Raw genomic sequence first — 4,516 nt, 5'->3', positions numbered from 1 at the left:
GGAAACAAACTCGCATTCCTGAACGTCACAGTAGAAAGAAAGGACAATGGAGAACTACAAACCTGCGTATACAGAAAACCGACAAACACTGAGCAAATACTTAACTACATCAGCAACCATCCCAACACACACAAACGAAGCTGTGTCAGAACACTATTCCAACGAGCCACCACACACTGCAGCACAGACGAATTTCGGAAAACAGAGGAGAACCACCTATACAACGTAATCGAGAAGAACAGATACTCAAAAAATACAGTCCGCAGATTCCTCAAGAACAAACCACGACAAGCAGACCAAACACAGTCAGAAACCCTAACCACCTTACCATACATCAAAGAAGTTTCAGAAATGACAGCCAGACTACTAAGACCCCTCGGAATCCTAGTTGTACACAAATCCACCAACACTCTCAAACAAAAACTAACAAACTTAAAAGACACAGTTCAACCCGTGGACAAAACCAACGTCATCTACAAAGTTCCATGCAAGGACTGCCACCAACACTACGTAAGACAAACAGGAAGAAAGTTAGCCACCAGGATACACGAACACCAGCTAGCAACAAAAAGCCACGACCTTCTCTCCTTCGTAGTCCTACATACGGATTAAAAATATCACTATTTCGACTGGGACAACACATCTATCCTGGAACAGGCTAAGCAAAGACACGCCAGAGAATTCCTAGAGGCCTGGCACTCCAACCACAATGCCATAAACAAACACTTAGATCTAGATGCCATCTATCAACCCCTCAGAAAACGAACAGGAAATGACATCACCGCAAACCCCAGGAACCCCATCGAGGAGAAAGATATAAATAGAAAGCAGGAGACAACAGCTTCGCTTCACTTGGAGGTCGCCACTGATGATGATGTTACCTAGCCAAGTGAAGAAACGTCTGGATATCAAAGCTACAGCTGAGCAAGCAAACCTACACCCTACATGTTAAATCATTTTTCATGTTTATGTTGCATGAATCTGCGGTCATTGATCCACAGTTTAGTTTCACTCCCTATAGGTAACATGCTGATTTCTCCCGTTGTTCATAGTTCAATGTGATGCATCCAGTGTTTGCATAACCAGATGGAGCTTGCTTCCCACATCTTGTGTTTATCTGTACCTAATGTCCAGCATTCATCAATGGCGAGAGCGAGACCAATGTGTAAGTCTCTCCGTGCCCATGCACGGCACCCACAGCAGCAATTCTCCACTGTGCATTTACAGCCAGTTCTCAGTGCCCCGAAACCCACGCCCTGCCCCTTTGAAATATCTCCATTATTTTGTGCTGTCTCGCTGTGCTCTTCTCACCAGGATTAATTACTTCTACTCAACGTCCTCCGGATTTCATATGGCAAAACATTCATTAAGAATCCCTTTGCATAACATGCACTTCGCAGCTCTCAGTATTTGATTTTCCTGTATGTCTTTCATACGAAAAAACGTTAACAGCAACTTGACTTGAAAAAGAAATTCGCGCTCCTTTTCATTATCCCAATGCAACCGACATTGTAATGTAGTTTATTCAACAGGCTCAAACTATTCTTTGAGATTTTTGTCATAGCGTCAATGCAGATAAAATAACTATTCGAATCCCAGTTTCCATACAACAGCTGTGATAATCTGAAAACCACACCATTGAAAGCCGGTGATGACAGCGACGAGAGTGGGATTCGAACCCACGCGTGCAGCGCACAATGGATGAGCAGTCCATCGCCTAAACCTCTCGGCCCACCTCGTCACAGATACACGAAAAGCTCTGACCTTATGAATAATTGAATTTTGTAAATCATGCAGAGAAGCAGATATTTCTCCCTGGTGTTGGTGAAATGAGAAATAACACAGTACGGTTCCAAGACTATGGTCTGACCCCTGGGATGTGGGGCAAGTGCACTCCCACTGTCACACTGTGCACACATTGATCTGAACAAATGTGAGGAAATGAATATGTAACAAGGTCTGTTGAATTCTGTGAAGATTTGAAGTCAATGGAATGAAGAACCCGAGACAGCAGGAGGTTTTCTTTCAATAAAGAGTTGGATCGAACTCTGAAGGATCGTGGAGTCAAGGGTTATGGGACTAAGGCAGGAACAGGATACAGATTGAGGATGTTCAGCCATGATCATAATGAATGGTGGTGCTGGCTCGAAGGGCAGAATGGCCTACTCCTGCACCTGCTGTCTATTGTCTATTAACTTGCCTGTGAGGAATTGTTTTCCAGACTGGAGGAGAGTGCATAGTGCTCAATGTCATTATTCGGAACACCTAACTTCCGCTCAGATGTTTTTGACACTCACTTGTGTACAGGACAGACAATGTCAAAATCCAAAATAAGGCTAAACTGACAATTGAACTCAACAATGCAAAAACCTTGATCTGTATCATTTTCCTGGGCCGTGCGACACCAAGTCACTGTATGATCACAGCAACACAGTGAGCAAGTGTCAGATGGAAAATGAGTGCAGTGCCAGAGCGCATACTGGGAGCAGCAGGTGACAGACGGGGATGTGCATATCCCACAACAGGAACACTTCCCAAACAGCGGACTGCGGTGGAAGGATTCAGAGGGAGTTTAAACTTTGAAATTCGATGCCAGAGACACAATGGATATCTGTCATTGAGTCTGTTCAAGATGAAGATTTTAAGATTTCTACAGATGCAACACAAAATAAAAAGCCCATGGGTTAGTGAAGGCAAAATATGAAATTGTACATTTCATCAATCTATCCATCTTTACAATGAGTACCTCACCACTTTCCTCACGTGGGGACAGAAACCCTGGTGAAGATGATCATATAATCCCCGTTACTAGCCATGGAATCAGAGAAACTCAGTTTCCCAAACGTTAAGGTAAAACCAGGAATGTGGAGGTAAGCATTAATGTGTTGCTCCTGTGCTGAAGGTGACCAGTGCACGGTATCTCTGTTCCAGTACAGTGGGCTGTGCTGTGCCGAAGGTTTAATTTTGAGCCTCACATGGAGCAGCTTCAATTTGTCGTCGTGTTGAGGGATACGGCCAGAAGGTGATATTGAGCAAAGCCAAGTTTATGGGAAAATACCGATGTTTGTGGATTGAGAAACGACATTTTCTGAATAATGACTCCTTGATCAACAAACATACTGCAAGTATCTAAAACGTGAAGAGACATATGTGGAGAGAGAGACGAAGGTGATTTTTCAGCAGATGGATAACGTTTCCCATGTGCACTGCTTTAAATTCCGGGAAAATAGATGTTGAACTGGTTTCATGTTACACAGTTTGTTGCAAACTCACAAAGGTAGTTGCAATAATCAAAAAAGAAATCACATTGGACCGTTTGAATATTGTATTGAACTGAATTTTGGTCTGAGCATATTTTATCTTAAATGGCGTGCTGCAGAGAAGTACAGATGGTTAACAACACAAAAGGACAGAGTTTTCTTGGTGGATTTCTTGGGTGGAGTTAAGAATGTACGAAATATGCATAACATCATGTGAATGTGGTCAAATCTTTAAAGTAGGTGTTGCGTCTCCAAGTGACGATTCGATTCATTATCCTACTCATTAGGATATGACTTCTGTCTGCTGTTATTTTACGACATCAGCCTCATTTACAGAGTTTCACCTTGAAACCAGAGTTTCACATAGTAATTGTCGTAGCTATTGTGTATCGTATGTCCGTGTTCTTGTTCATCATTTCATGGGTCCCTGTATTGAATTCTACTGACCGTTTAATTTGTGAATGGAGACATTCCCTTCACCACTCATTCGAAACTCAATGAAACATTGAAAGATTTTACTCATATGCTTCCAGAGGACAGTCCTGCCATTACTGGGAAAAATCAGTGAACATTCCCCACGTATCCTCGAAGGCAAGGATTTCCTTTTCCATTTTAGGAGATCATTACAGCCCTGCATCCCATGTGTGCGTTCATGAAAACCAAAACAGTTGCAGCAAGACTTTAAAATGAAGATTTTGCTATCTGCTTGCATTGGTTGTTTCAAAATTACATTCCATATTGTGGTATGTTTGTGGATGAAAGTCCTTCCTGAATCTTGAGCAATTGTATTTCAGTTTTGTCAAAGGATTATCATTCGCTGTTCTCTCTTTCCCTTTCAGTTTCCCGTTTTATATCCCGTATTTTATCAGTTTATCTTAAATTTTCAATACTTTCAATCAATCTCGCTCCTGATTACCAATCCAAGAGAATGCCACAATTTTGTCAATTTATATGCAGTGCAGCTGGAGGGCGTGGTGACCAAGTGGAAAGGCATTGGTCACGTGAACCAAATAAAAGGAGCCGGCTGGTGGAATCGGGCCGTTCCATCACAGTCATATTTAAAACATGATGGCAGAAAATAAGAAAAAAAATGAAAAAAATTGCTGATGTTGAAAATCAAACAAAAACAGACGTTGCTGGAACATTTCAGGACGTCTGGCAGCATCTGTGGAGAGACGGACCCAATGGATGTGAAACGTTAACTGTGATTCATCTGCACAGACGCTGCCAGCACACCTGTGATTTTACAGCAATTT

At 42.2% G+C, this 4,516-nt stretch overlaps 1 non-coding gene across 1 annotated transcript; it reads right to left on the bottom strand.

Moving 5' to 3' along the window:
* Positions 1-1,658: 1,658 nt before the first annotated feature.
* On the bottom strand, positions 1,659-1,741 carry trnas-gcu (transfer RNA serine (anticodon GCU)). The gene has a single exon. It is a non-coding gene; the product is annotated as a tRNA-Ser (tRNA).
* Between the last annotated feature and the right edge of the window lie 2,775 nt (positions 1,742-4,516).

The sequence above is a fragment of the Chiloscyllium punctatum genome, unplaced genomic scaffold, assembly GCF_047496795.1.
Source record: "Chiloscyllium punctatum isolate Juve2018m unplaced genomic scaffold, sChiPun1.3 scaffold_456, whole genome shotgun sequence".
Classification (NCBI taxonomy): Eukaryota; Metazoa; Chordata; class Chondrichthyes; order Orectolobiformes; family Hemiscylliidae; genus Chiloscyllium; species Chiloscyllium punctatum.
This window is presented reverse-complemented; position numbering and strand designations above follow the sequence as displayed.